Raw genomic sequence first — 16500 nt, 5'->3', positions numbered from 1 at the left:
TGTTAAACAGAAGGGCATTACTATGAATTCATAGTGTTCGTAGCGAGTTATGAATGTGGTCTTAGGAAGATCTTCCTCTTGGACTCATAGTTGATGGTATCCTGATGTCAGGTCAATCTTTGAGAAGAAACTTGCTCCTTGTAGTTGGTCAAAGAGGCCGTCGATTCGAGGTAAAGGGTATCGATTTTTGATAGTGAGCTTATTTAATTCCCGGTAGTCGATGCACATACGGAACGATCCATCCTTCTTCTTCATGAACAAGACCTGTGCTCCACAAGGTGAGAAGCTTGGTCTTATGAATCCTTTGCTTAGAAATTCGTTTAATTGACTGGGTAGTTCCTTCATATATGACGGTGCTAAATGGTACGGGGATTTCGCTATGAGGGTAGCTCTGGGAATCAAGTCGATTTAGAACTCGACTTGACGTTCAGGAGGAACTCCTGGAAGATCTCCGGGGAATACATCATGGAAATTAAAAGCTTTGGGGATATATTTGATGTTTTTCACTTCTTGTGACTTATCTACCACGTGAGCTACGAAGGCACAATATTCTTTGCGAAGATACTTCTGGGCCTTGACGCAAGAAATGATTTGAAGGTTCGTGTCGGGTTTGTCGCCGTAAATAACGAGGAGGTTTCGCTACATGGTAGATTAAGACGAATGGCTTTTTCATAACATAGGATATCGGTACGGTGAGGACTTAACTAATCCATGCCGATGATAACATTGAAGCTTTTTACTGAGACCGGCATAAGGTCGATTTGGAAAGAATAGTTGTTTAGAGTAAGGGTACATCCTATGTATATGTCGTTAGTTCTCTTTGTCTTTCCGTTTTCCATTTCTATGGTGAATGTGTCTTTTAGTGATTGGGGAATTTGTTTAAGTAGGTGTTTAAATTTATGGCTCACGAAGATTTTCTCCGCATCACTATCGAAAGAATGTATGCGTATGAGTCATTGAGGAGAAATGTATCGGTAACCACGGTAGGATTTGATATCGTTTCTTGGTGACCTATTGATAAGAATACACCACCAACATTCTTTCCCTTAGGACAATCTCTCTTGAAGTGTCCTATTTCACTACACTCGTAACAAGCTTGGCTTACTCCCACATCGGGGACTTGGGTGATGGGTTGTGTCGGCGCCTTATAGAAATGGGCGATGTTCCCCTTCCTATTGCAGCTTTTACAATGCATTTCCCTACAAACTCCCCTGTAATGGAAGATGAATTTGTTACACTTTGGAAGGTTTTCAATATATCGATTGGGAGGTGTTGGAGTGGCAGGAACAACATCAGGAACAATAGTAGCATGTATTGCCACAGTTTATTGCTTCTTTGAGGTCTCTTGTGACGATTGGCCATTTCTTTTGTCTCATAACTTTTTTTTGTTACCACCTTCTTTGGGTTGATCAGGGATGGTTGTTATGAAGCCTTGACGAACTCCATGCTCGACGAGTGTTTATGCTAGACGCTTGGCACTATCGAAAGTAAGTGGGTTTGCAACTATCACATTTCCTTGGATCTGAGGAGATAACCCCCATGTATACCTTTCCATTTTCTTAACTTCTGGGATGACCATCCCGAGACATAGAATAGCCAGGTCACTAAATCTGGCAGTATAAGTAGCTATTTCAGAGTCCTTCATCGTCAAACCCTAGAGATCATGTTGTAGCTTTTGCACTTCGCACCTCCGGCAATATTCTGCTAGCATTAAGACCTTTAACTCTTCCCAACTCACGACATTGGCTACTGGGAGAGACAACGACATCACATAGTCGTTCCACCAAGATTGGGTTATGTCCATAAAAGTGCATGCTGCAAATTTCACTTTGCTAGCTTCCGGGCACGTACAGATTCAAACATCGATTTTGTCTTCTCGACCTAGCATGTTAGAGAAATGACACCTCCGGTGCCATTAAAGGATTTGGATTTGGCATTTGTGAAGTTTTTATAAGAACACTCCCTTGAGTGTCCGTGACTTTCTCGATGATTAGAGTTGTTGGCACCACTACCCGCCCCACTAGCACCACTTCGTTGATTTGCGTCACGGCGACTGCCACGATGGCTGTTACTATTGCTTGGAAAACCGCATGGTCATACTGTGGAGGTGGTGAAGTTGGTGGAGTGTTTTTAAAACGGCTATTTGATTTACTTGGTGGCATCTTTTTCTATAAGGTTTAACGAGGAAGTGATGATAAGTCCTTTGTCACACCCCCAAACCGGAACGAGGGAAACATTCGGGGGAGGATGACATCATGTACATTATCATAGAAATTGAATAACAGTAATCAAAGCAACACAACCAACATATTGAAAATATATAATTAACATTGTGTTCAAAACATTGCTTGTTTGAAATCAATATAATAACAAAAGCTAAGCCGTGACACTACTATGCTCCGTCTTCGTGACACTTGTGAGGGTACCTCTCTAATAATTTCTTGAGAATACAAGTGGTTTGAAAAAGTTTGAACATTTAAGTTGGTGAGTTTATAAGCATTTTGTATGAAAAATATGTTTCTTGTTCCTTGAAAATGCTAATGTGTTCTTCAAGAAAATCTAATATTTTCTTTGTAAATGAGTTGTAGTCTTAGTACCTTAAGACAAAAAAGTATAAGTTCTTATGTTTAAAACTTGTAATGCGAAGTTCTAATTTATGTAAATGGTGCGACCCATACTGTTACCCCATATGATTTCTTAGTGTATACAGGTTATATATAATCAAGATCAAATTGACAGCCGAATGGGTGGATCTAGCGTAAGCCCACAACCAAACAAGGAACATGAAGTAAAGCGGAAATCACACATTTAATTGCCTATCAGACGTTCATTCTATATAACCCTAACGTATACCTTAAGTAATGATAGAGTTAACAATACTGGTCTTTTTAGAAATGTAAGTTGTACTGTGCTAAAACATAGTGCTTGGTGGTTTTATTTGTATGTATGTTCCCTGGAATGGTAATCATACCGTATTAGTAAGTAGGATAATGTATTACTTGTGGTGTATCTATGTGTGTAAGTCCCCAAATATGCTTGTGTATCAATCAGATCCAATTGATGGTGTGGAATCCCAATCAATTGGATGATGTCAGATCAAATAGAAGAGAAGGAGAAGAAGAAGATGATGAATCTGGTATGACTTGATTAGAATGAAGTTCCAAATACAAGATTCACACACAGTAACACACACTAATGCTCCTTTCTTCTCTCTAACTTTCTCTCTCTAGAACACACCTTAGAATACACACACTTAAGTTCCTTGTTCACTCATACAATTATGAACTCCTCACCCTATATATAGTAGACATGGGTCGTGAATGGGTTTATGACCGTAAATATGTTCACGGTGGTAAACACAACCATAAACACATATAATACCGTAAACACCAAGCTGTTTACGGTCCAAGACACAAAAATATATTTTCCGAGAAAAGTAAAGTATAAAACATAATTTTGACCCAACAATCTTCCCCTTGGTTTATAGCTTTCTTTTCTTAATTGAACCAACTATCTCCATCAAAAAAGTAGCTGGCTTTTCTTATCAATCTTCATCGAGAGCTTGGTTTCAACATTAATCTTCAATTTCTTCACAAATTCAAGATGAACTTGATGAATCTTCAATGAACGACTTCATCTTGAGCAGTTGGCCTTGTCTTCAAAATTTGACTTTGAACGCACATTGGGTGACGAGGCTTCTTGATATGATTCTTAGAAGATGGTGCTTTCAACTTAAGAATCTTCAGAGAGAACATCAAAAAGAACAAATCTTTTGGATCACTTCATCAGGTTTATAGATAGCAGCAAATTGATTGAGGAGGCTTCAATGCAATCTGTCACATAATCTTCAAGTCAGGTTCACCTTGCTTCTGGGGTCGAAGGATTGAATGTTGAAAGAATAATCTTCATTTCTTGCTCCTTCGAAAGAGAATTCTTCAATGCTCACGGATGAAGCTTTGGCTCATAAATTTTTGACACGGTCTCCACGAGTTTCATCTACACCTAAAATCACTTTTCAAGACAAAACAAAACTAAAAGAAAACTTTAGCACATAATATTTTTGGGTTTTTCATATTTTCTGAAAAGTGATTTCAGGTGTGTAGCATATGGCTAATAGATAGAAATAGTTTCATAGATAATAAGGTGTGTAGAACTAGAGTTGCATATGTTGCATTCTAGGTCAGATCTCTTCCAATCACGCAGAGGAAGCAACATATGAATGACAGATAAAAAGCAAGAAAATAATTTCCTACAGGCCTACTTTATCAGAACCCCCCAACAACCATCTTAGAACCAAAATTAAGGACATGAGTCCGTACATCAAGGAAAATTCGAACCACTTCTCTAGATGCATATTAATTTAGTGTATCCTATAGGTTCCCGTGTTTATCTCATTGGTCAATCTACCCAAGCGTCGTATGATCAGTCCAATCAATCCTAACTAAATCCACACTGTCAAATCCTTTGTGCCTACCAGCAAATTGAACACTGAGTCTAGACCATTCATATTCAGTCCCTTACACATGTTTTAGATTGCCCGTTATCACTTTATCTTTATATCACTTCCCAATAATACCTACTAACAAAAAACTATAAGAAAAATAAAATATTGTTTTCAAAACGAATTAGTTTAAGATAAACTCTGGAGTAACGAGAAGAAAACTCAAACCGTAAGTCACCGATTGAATTTGCATCAAGAAGGTCTGAGAACAACATGCAAAATCTAAGAATAGATCCGAAAATTCTTCATGTCATTAAGCATTGACCCCATGAGTGATCCGTTCTTTTCTTCCTTTCTTTCCTACAAAGGACACATACTCTGAAACAAAGTTCTGAATGTTGTATAGTTGAGAGATGTCCCCTATCATGTGTCTGGAACAGCCACTATTAATAAACCAAAGTCTGATGATATGCCTCCACAGCTGCTCTGACACAGAGCGAAATTAGTTGGTATTTGGAACCCAATCCATTTTGAAAATGGGTCGATCTTTGTCATCTTTTCATGGTATTCTCTCCCATGACATATCCTGTTTATCACAAACAGAAGATGAAGAAATATTACAATCGTTAGAAGATTTAGGAGAGTGAGCCTTTGGAACCCAGTTGTAGTTGGGTTTAACCCATTTCTTTTTGGATCTGATGGGTGGCTTAGTACTTGCTTTTGATCTTGATGTCGGCCGTTGAGATGACTTTGAATTTGGCTTCACGGGAGCATCTCTTGGATTAGGCTTCTTGGCCGGCATTCCCTTCTTGACCATGGGATTTGGATTCTTGGCCTTGTGGGTTTGATTCTTGGCCTTCTGCGCATTCCAGTCACCATTGTTTCAACGTGACCTTAAGCAGTTTATTTTGGAAAATCTCCCACTTGGCGCGTTCTGCCAGCGTTGTGCATAGTAGGGAATGTATGTACGATTAGGACAATTTCTGGCAATGTGTCCAGGCGTTCCATAGTGAAAACATGTATGCATCTTCACTGTGAAGTTGTTTCTTCCTACCCCTAGTGGCGTGCCCTTGCCTTCTCTCTTATTGTTCCCGTATGCACACTTGCAACAGGCACTCTGTTTAGCTTGAATTTGTGGCTTGTATTTACCAACAATAGGTTTGTTAGGAGTAACAGAATTAGACGCAACAGATTCTGAGTTCAAGGAGTCATTGGTTTGTTAAATAGTGTTCTCCTTGTTCTCATCCTCTACTACTTTACCTACACAGGAAGTAGAAACATTAGTATCTTTCATATCAACACCCTCAGTTGGCCATGATTGTTCAGTCTTAACTAAAGCTGGAGCAGGGGTTTGGCTATATTGAGCAGACATTTCTTCCTCATTGGTCTCAAGGTGATGGTTATAGTTGTGATTAAAAGGAGGTGGCACACTGTGATACCCTAAACCCTTGGTTTGATTATCTTTAAAACTCAAATATTTTTCTACTAAGGACTCGACTGTCTTACTTCACGCAGTATAATTTCTGAAACTAACATCTGTTTTTCCACACTTAATTTTCAAAGTATCAAGTTCTTTAGTTACAACAATAAGTTTGCTTTTAATGTGATCGTAATTTTCACACTTGTTGCCGTAATCTTCTTGAAGCTTTCGGAAATCCTTGATTTTGGCTTCTAATTGTGCTGTTAATGGTTTCTGACCTTTCCTAAGTTGACATCCTTCGTATTTTAGGCCCTTATTTTCCCTTTTTAGCAAATCAATTTGTTCGTGAAGAAATTTAATCGTAGCTTCACAAGATGGAGTACATGAAACTTCATTTACCGGAATGGATGAGGTACTCATTCTAAAAAAAAATATTCCCTTTGACTAAAAACTACAACTCAACCTTAAACGTCAAATCTGAAAAGTCAAACATAAAAGTCAAACCAAAAGACTAAATTTGAAAATTTGAAAGTTAAATGAGAAAGTCAAAGTTTAAAGTGAAAGGTCAAACTTGAAAAGTCAAAGTCAAAATTTTAAGTAAAAAGTCAAAAATAAAAATTAAAAATTAAAAATAAAATTTTTCGTTGAAAATGAAATTTTAAAGTAAAAGATTTTGAATTTTGGGCTAAAAGTGTCAATTTTGCAAAAATAGATGCGAAAAGGAGTGTTTCTGAATTAAAATCGAAAGGTAAGAAGCAAGGTGCTTGGTAGTTCAACTGGTAAGGTGGAGGGGAAAGGAAGTGAGTCACCCAGTTTTGAACCCTGGCACCTTCGAAAATCCGATTTCTTTTATTAATTGATGCTGTAGCGAAGTGTATATAATTTAAACGAGCGATATGATAAACATGTTGCCTTGTAGCTCAACTGGTAAGACGCGTGTTTGAAGACTTAAGGGACCCGGGTTCGATCCCCGGCACCTCCAACTTTCCCTTTCCTTTTTATATGAAGTTGATGCGAGGACAAAGGTGCGAGGCCGAGATTGCGATGCGAGGACGACTACTGCTGACCGAGACCGAACCGAGAACTAGGTGCGAATCGGAAACGCTGACCGTACACGTGCGAGGCTGATCGCAAACCGAGGACCATAAACCTCAGAAACCCTAGCTGCTGACCGTACACGCCGCCACCCACTCGCTGTTTACAACCAAAAACAACGATTTTTTACTTTTTAGCTCCAAAACTCGATCAAAAACCCCTTTTTATCAAAGACACGAAGAACAAACCCCCCTTATTTTGCCAAGATCTATCCAGAAATGCATAAATCCTTCAAAAATCAGATGAAATAAGCTCCAGATCTAACAAAACTGACTTATACAATCCAAGCTTTGATACCAATTGTAAGTCCCAAAATATGTTTGTGTATCAATAAGATCCAATTGATGGTGCGGAATCCTAATCAATTGGACGATGTCAGATCAAATAGAAGAGAAGGAGAAGAAGAAGATGATGAATCTTGTATGATTTGATTAGAATGAAGATCCAGATACATGATCCACACACACACACACTAACACTCACTAAAGCTCATTTCTTCTCTCTAACTTTCTCTCTCTAGAACACACCTTAGAATACACACACTTAAGCTCCTTGTTCACTCATACAATTATGCACTCCTCAACCTATATAAAGTAGACATGGGCCGTGAATGGGTTTACGACCGTAAACTTGTTCACGGCCGTAAACACAACCGTAAACATATATACGACTGTAAACACCAAGCTGTTTACAGTCCAAGACACAAAAATACATTTTCCTAGAAAAGTAAAGTATAAACCATAATTTTGACCCAACAGTGTGTACTTCTAGAAATCCTATAACTTTCTTTTATATTCCCTTAGTGTATAAAAGTTATATAAATTCAAGATTTAATAGGACGTCGGAGATAATGGGTCTGCCCTATGCCTACAACCAAACATGGAACAGGATCTAAGGCAGACCCACCAATTCTAATTCGACCGGGTCATAATTTTATATAATCCCGACATATACACTAAGCAATCATAGACAAAAATATGATTATTTATTGTCCTAAACCGATATGAATGAATATTGTAATTGATAGTAGTGTAATATAGTTTTATTATTTAAATAAAACCATCAAGTTATGTTTGTCATGTAAACCAAATGTTTTAGTTAATGCTTATTGTGAGAGTTCATTATAACCATGTTAATATGAGTAATGGCTTGCATGACATTCTTCAGGCGTCGGAAGTTTATGATGTTTGTCACCCCAGAACTTCCGTTCCAGTTGTAGCTAACATTCAGGGCGCGGGATTGTCAGTCATGTATAGATCTATAAACAAACTCACGCTCTCCCTCCAGGAGACTTTGGTTATAATTTAGGATTTTAATGGGTACCATGTTTGGTACAACGGAGTGGCTCCCAATCCTCTATTAACTAGTTTACATAAAGTGTGTTGAAGTTTTCTTTTCCCTTGTTTATGTATGTTTTAACCTTTTATAGTGTTTACAATGTAATATAATAATCATAATTTTATATAATCATTCCTTTGACCCATAAGAGTAAATTAACGTGAATGTCTCCCAAACTATACCTATTATAGTTTAAAAAATGTATGGTTCGATGAAATGTTAAAACCTTTGTATTTTTAACAACTTTGTATGTAAGAATTTATAAGTTTGGTAGTAATGATTTTAGCATTGTTGTGTAAACAATATATATATATATAAAGTATCTGAAAACATAATAAATGATTTATATGTTTCAACACTAGATTTCTTGTGTTTTACTTGTATTCTCCCCCTAAAACATAGAAAAGCTTGGAAAATGTGGGGTATGAACTCACCTCGTATGTAGTCGTGGTTAGATAACAAGATAGAAATGGTGACTTCGAGCTAGAAAACGGGAAGCTAGTCGTATCCTAATAGTTTTAACACATTATAATGTGTGAATATAATAACTAACATGAAGTTGTGTTTGTATAACACAAATTAAATATAGGCATGCTTACCAATTGTTTAAGAATGACTTTGAAGAATTAGATTTCCTAAGATTGTTTTGAACTCGTGTTTGAAAGGAAAATGGTTTTGTATTTGAAAGGATTTGTGAAGAGTGTCTACTGAGGAATTTCTTTTAATGATTTCTGTTTCATGACACTGATAGGAAGGAAAGGATAATCTAAGGTGACATTTACGTTGGTAAATGTAACTTATCTTCTTGGGAAAACAATCTTTGAATCAAGTGGCTAAATATCTAGTTATTTAAAAGGGTTTTCAGCCAATAATGGGGGTGACTTCGGCCATGCCATGGCTGAAATCACTTAGTACCCAATTCAAACTGTTGATTTCGGTCCAAAAGTGTGTTCATGGAGTGATTTCGGTCATAGGTGGCTCAATGAAGGAGATTTCGGCCTTAGTGTAACATTCAAAACCGAAAACCAATTTGATCTAAGATACCAAAAACTGAAATGACATATGTGTTGTTTTCAACTTAATGTTTTTACTTATGTTGACTCATTATAATTTATCTCAACATGGTTTTCAATATATACTTATATATAACTTATATAAAGATGCACTCTAGGCTTTTAAAGTTCTATCGTATCAAGTTATGTTGTCAATTAACTTATACTTGGTTAAGCTTTAGACCTAGCTTGATCTAAAATTTTCCGGTTGTTACATTATCCCCCCGTTAGAGGGAAATTCGTCTCGAAATTGGCTTTCCGAATGGACTTCTTGGGTTGGGGAAAAAGGTGTGTACTTCTATTCCTGTTGATCTTATCGTCCCTAAGTGAATTCAGGTCCTCGCTTGGCGTTCCAGCGGATTATCACTATTTCGCCTGCTATTCTACTCCACAGGGAGTGTGTGGGTTTGGTTTACTTGTCTACACTCACTCGAATGATAGCATGTCCACTCGTATTCTTGGACAGCTTTGTCCTGAAGTTCATGGTAGGACTCATACTTGGTTCATCTGTCATCACCTTGTGTACACAGTCGGATAGGTGATTCTGGCCCATGTCCACAACCAGACCAGGAACAGGAGGTAGGGCGGAATCATACATCCTAAGTCTGTAGAATCTTAGTTATATACCACCCTCACGTATACACCTAGTAGTGATAGATTGGCCACATGGGTCCTTAGCCTCTATTCTTGAACTTGACTTACTGTACGAGTGGTATCCCTAGGAGTTCTGTTGGGAATATTTCGGGAAGGTTACAGACTTCCGGAACATCCTCAATGTTTATCGCTTCAAATTTCTTGTCTACGGAGCGAGTTAAGAATTGTGGTCACCCTTGCATGGGTACTTCTGAGTTTTGAAGTGAGAGACAATAAGGATGTTTGTTTCGGGTTTGTCGTTATAGATTGAAAAGATTTTGTTAGTCGGTCGGTTAAGGCGATGGGTCTTTTCGTAGCACATGAAATTGGTATGGTGAGGACCAAGCCAATCCAAGTAAATTGACGATTTATAATGGGTTATTGTTTATAATGATAGTGTATTCTATGTATATGTCAGTAATGCTTTCAGTTTTATCTTTGTTATTAGTACCATTAATGTTTTGTACGTAACTCAGTGGGTACTAGTAGTAAGAGTGGTTTGATAAATAGTGATGAAATTTAATAGTATAATCCCTACTTGGTCCCTCTACAATCGCTAGGTGTAAACTAGTCGTATATAATTAAGATGGAATCATCCATTCTAACCCTGTTAGAATCTTAATTATATATATGAACCTAACATTTACACTAAGCCATCATAGTTCACCTGCAAGGATTCTTTGTTTTATATGAATAATGTGATTTGTTCGGATGAGGAAGCAATCTATGATTACGATTTAATTGGCACTAGTTTTTAGTAAGGGTTTTAAGATTGAAGTATTTTTTTAATTGGAAGTGTACCGTTATTCACAGGTGGTTACGGGAGAGTCTCTCTTGCAGTGATCATGAGTACCCTTCCATTACAACTAACATTCCTTACTTTTGGACAATCTCTCTTGAAGTGTCTAGTTTCAGCACATCCGTAGCATGCCTGACTTATACCAATCCTAGGGACCTAGGAGATTGGTTGTGCCGGTGCCCTACTGAAACGGGCGGTGTGCCCCTTCTTGTTGTAATTTTTACAGTGCAACTCTCGGCAGGCTCCATAGGGATGAAACTTGCACTCGTTTTCATTTTGGACGATTCCCAACACATTTTCTTATTGGTGTTGGAGCGGCAAGGTTAGTGGCAGCATGAACAACAACAATATGTTGTTTCTTCGAGGGCTCTTGTGTTCGTTGTCCCTTTTTCTTGCTCCAAGACTTTTGCTTATAGTCGCCCCCTTTGGTTGGCTCTAATGCGGGGGCCATCAAGCCTTGGAAAACTCCATGGTCCACAAGTGTTTGTGCCAGACGCCTGACACTGTCAAAAGTAAGTGGATTTGCAGCTATTACGTTTCCTTGGATTTGAGGAGATAATCCCTAGATGCACCTTTCCACTTTCTTACTTTCCGTGGTGAGCATCCCGGGACACAAATAGCCATGTCACTGAATCTAGCAATGTAAGCAAAAATATCGGAGTCCTTCATCGTCATATCCCAGAGCTCTTGCTCTAGCTTTTGCACCTTGCCCCTCGAGTAGTACTCTTTCATCTTATTGCCTTTATGTTCGCCCAACCCATTGACTTAGCCATTGTGAGGTTTAGTGACTTGACATGGCCATTCCACCATGTAAGGGCCCTTTCAGAGATGGTGCAGGCAGCAAACTTTACTTTGCTCCCTTCTCGGCATGCACATATCTCAAAAATCGACTCCGTTTTCTCAAACCATTGCATTAGAGTTATGATTCCCCCGCTTACATTAATGGATTTAGGTTTGCTGTTAGTGATGTCTTTGTAGGAACATTCCCTTGGGTGTCCATGGCTATCTCCATGGTTGGATGGGTTTGCACCACTACCAGCTCCACTGGCACCATTAACATGGATTTGAGTCATAACAGTTGTCACTGCAGCTGTTACCGCAACCTGGAAAATAGCAGGATTGTATTGTGGTGGTGGCGGCGGTGGTGGATTTACTGACTGGTTGTTGATGACACGCCTTATTGGTCTACGTGGAGGCATCTTTCTATCATAAGGTTTAAAAGATGAAATGGTCGTAAGTCTTCTATAGTGGTTATAAGTTGAATATTATTTGAACTAGGTTATCTAAGTTTTGTGTGCATCATGTACCAAATTTTATAGTGTTTTGTAAAAAAAATTAACAGAGGTCTATATATTAATAAACTTATGAATTTTTAATAGTAACCACTCTCGAATGAAATTCCATGACTTGATTTACTAATATTAGTTGCTACGAAAGAGGCAATAAGCCTAACACATAGTGTGAGTAGTGTAATCACTACCTCACTAGGTTATATTAGTTTATTAATTATTAGTGTGACGCATAAGGTGCTCTGCTTCCTCACATGTCTTGCGAATGGTCTCTTCTGCTCTCTGTCCTTGCTATGATTGCCCTAGTTTCAGCTGTAAAGATTTGTTGTCTTATGGTGGCTATCTCTTCGTCTGATATCTTCTCAAAATCCTCCTCATGAACCCCTCTAGGTTCTTCCTCGACTTTCTATGTTGGTTGTTGTGGTAAGGTTGTGGTGTCTAGATATGTTGGTGCGAGAATAAGGGTCTAGAAAGAATCTATGAGGTTAATAGAAGCATTTCTAATGAAACTTCTATGGTATGATCCTAACCGGGTCCTCCTATAATCACGTAGTGCATACCAGTTATGTATAACTAAGATCGAATAGACCTTCGAATAAGTGATCCAACTCTAAGACCACAACCAAACAAGGAACAGGAAGTAGAGCAAAAATCACAAATTCTAAGTCTATAAAATCTTCATTATATATAACCTTAGCGTATACCTTAGTAATTATAGACCTACCGGTAAGGGTCTTTTAGTTTTCACATATGTTATTTATAGCACCTTAAAATACTCCTATGGTATTTTAACTTTATGTTTGATTTTAAAGTTTCTTGGTATACGAAGGTGGTATACGAAGTTGATAAGTTTTTAGACTTGTTATTGTATAGTATTATAAAATACTCCGATAGTATTTTTAAACTTTATGTTTGGTTCTAATGTTCCTTTACATGTAGAGTTGGTAAGTTTTAGACTTGTTGCAATACCACGACTATTCATAGGCATATACTACTCACCTCTCGGATAAATATAGTTGATCAGACTATATTCTTCCCAGAGCTGAGTATATATCTCTAGGCCTACTCATGTTGTTCAACTTTCTAAATACTTTTGTATGGTTCTTCTTGTGATACTGTTCTAGTATGCATGCATGTATGTATACTTTTATAAAAATATTGTTATCTTTTAAAAATATAATTCTTGGTCAGAGTGTTTTAGCCCCATTGTATTTATAGTTGTATATCTTATATGGATTGATATACTTTGTTCACTATAAACAATGCTCTGATACCAATTTGTCACACCCCCAAACCGGAATGGTGGAAATGTTCGCAGGCGGAGGACGTCATGTACAATATCATAACAATTGAATAATAATAATCAAAGCAACACAACCATCAACACTTAGACCAGCTGATGTTTTAGTATTTGAATGGGCAGGATGAAAACATGCACACGTGGATTTAACAAGGGTTTCCCCTCTTGTTGGATTGGGGAGTGCAATTTTCATCGTAGGGCAAGCTGCTTTAAAAGCTGCATTAAGCAAAGTGGCAAAACAAGAGAAAACGTGCATGGAAAACCCACACACGTTTTTCCATCCAAAAAGGGGTTGTAGCACAACTTGTTGCTCGTTTACCCGCAACGTCTATGTAAATCTTTCTTATGGGTATAATTTTATATGTAAATAAATTAAAAAAATAATATTTACATTGTGTTCAAAACATTGCTTGTTTGACATCAATATTATAACAAAAGTTAAGACGTGACACTACTATGCTCCGTCTTTGTGACACGTGTGAGGGTACCTGTCTACTAATTTCCTAGAAAATACAAGTGGTTTGAAAAAGTGTCAACATTTAAGTTGGTAAGTTCATAAGAATTTTGTATGAAAAGTATGTTACATGTTCCTTGAAAATGGTAATGTGTTCTTCTAGAAAATCCAGTATTTTCTTTGTAAATGAGTTGTAGCCTTAGTACCTTAAGACCAAAAAGTACAAGTTTCTTATGTTTAAAATTTGTAATGCGAAGTTCTAATTTATGTAAATGGTGTGAACCATACTGTTACTGTCACACCCCGAAACCAAAGGCGGAAACGTTCCGGGGCGGAGGACGTCATGTAGTGTCACAACCAATGTACATAGTAAGCATGGTAAACACAAAACATTACATTACATAAAATCATTACATTTGTTTGAAAGTAAAGTAATATAAGTTTTATAGATACATTAGTCTAAACAAAATTAAGACGAGACTTCCATACGCTCCGTCTTCTACAAAAGAACGTGGGATACCTGTCTAAGCAGAACCTGAGAATACAAGCAGTTTAAAAATCAGCATAAAGCTGGTGAGTTCATAAGCTGTTTGTTTATGTAAAAAGATCATGTTTCCTTTGGTTTTCTGAAAAGTTGTTATCCAAGAAAATCCCATATTTTCTTATAAAAACAGTTTAGTTAAACTTCTGAATTCCGTTCGGTGCAACAGTAGATAGTTTAATACGTAAAACTATATATTGAAAAACCCTAGATTACCATCCAGTACAACAGTAGGTAGTTTTAATATATAAAACTATAGATTAAAGGACGATATAAAATCCGTGAACAAAATTTATATTAATATGTATTGTGAGTCGGATAACCATTCTAATATGATACGAGACCTCCTTGACATTCTTTAGGCGTCGGACGATATCCAGAATTTGTCACCCCAGGCGTGCCCGCCTAACTGTAGCTAGCTGTTAAGGTGTGGGATTGTCAGTCCCGAATAGATCTATTCACAAATTCCACGCTCTCCCTCTAGGAGACTCTGGTTATACTTCCAGGGAGGATTTACTGATAACCCGAAGGGTTTAAAGAAGACAAATCTCATAGGCTAGTATTAAATTATTCACGGTGTACTCGGTCTTTATCAAACATCATCATCGTTTTGAAACATGATACAGTAAAAACAATTGAATACAAAGAAATTATCTGGCATGATACTCTAAATTAAATAGAGATAAACTGAATCAGACATAGTTTATCTATTAACTTTGCATGAAATCTGTACTCGTAAAACAAGAACTGAAGATCCCAAATTATTCCCATAATAGTTTGATTGTTTTGATTGTTTCTTACACTGTAATTGAAATCTACTTAGTTATATTCAGAAAAACATCCCTTATGCTCCACATGATACGAAAGGGGTAAATATATCTAAAAGTTTGCCCGATATTTATAGAATTACTTTAGTTTTAAGTTTCAAAAACATTTATAGTTTGTTTGTATTCCCCCCTGAAAACATTGAAAAACTCGGAAAAGGCGTAGGGGTATGAACTCACCAGACGAGAAATGTGTCGGTTGGATGCTAATTGTCAGTTCAGGGCTTGAAAACACGCGAGGTTCCTATGTAATATGAAGAGATACATAATTTGTATCTAATTAGACCTTGATCTATTAATTAAATAAGAATAAACACTTCTAGACGCGAAAACACTTCAATTCAAGTGTTTAGAGTGACCCGGGTGGCATCGACGAGGGTATAGGGCCTAGATATGGAGCTTGCCCTTCAAGAGAAAAATCCTAAAGGAGATTACGGCCCATAGACCATATCCCCATGATTTTACGTATGTAAACTCATGGGTGGTGGGTTCTTGGTTGCTAAATGGCCTTATAACACTTGTGAGGTGATGCTAGGATCAAATCTAGGGCATAGGAAGTGATTTAATAATCAAAGGGACCATTTAATGGAGTTTACGGCTATAAACTAGGAGTTTACGGCCGTAAACTCTCTCATACCCAACCCTTATGTGTTTTAGTGGTCCAAGATTAATCACATGTGATTCTAACTCATTTTACAAGTCATAGGATGAAGTTAAGGCACCATTTGACCCATTTATAGGATTTTATGGCCCAGAAACCCATCCTTGGGGGCTTTATGGCCGTGAACTCCTAAGGGGGTAGTTTTCTTGATGATTAAGGTCCCTAACATACTTGTGGATGGTTCTAGACATTATTCCAAGGCTTAGGAGGTGTTTAAGGGGCATCTTAACACCTTAGAAGGTTCTTACGGCCTAAGAAAAGGGATTTACAGTCCAAGCATGTTCTTGGGCTGTAAACTGATGTTTACCCCTCAAATCTTGAGTTTTTGGTGTTCCAAGTGCAATCTTGAAAGCCCTAAGTCATATCTAAACTCTAAAGGTGGTTTGGAAGGGTTTTGGGGCTCCAAAACCCATTTAGGTGTGTTTGCGGCCTAGGGCTGTTCCTGGGCCGTAAACACATATTTATGGTCCTTTTTCATAATTTAAACACGAATTTGATGGCTAAAGATGTTATACTATGAGCTAGGATGGATTACATACCTAATTGGAGCTTGAAAGGGGTGATTTTTGGATCAAAAGCTTAGATATGTAGAGAGAGAGAGTAGAGAGATGTTGAAAAAGCTTCAAATGAAGTTCTTTGAACTTTATATGTGG

Source organism: Lactuca sativa, chromosome 4 (genome assembly GCF_002870075.4).
Source record: "Lactuca sativa cultivar Salinas chromosome 4, Lsat_Salinas_v11, whole genome shotgun sequence".
Taxonomy (NCBI): Eukaryota; Viridiplantae; Streptophyta; class Magnoliopsida; order Asterales; family Asteraceae; genus Lactuca; species Lactuca sativa.
This window is presented reverse-complemented; position numbering follows the sequence as displayed.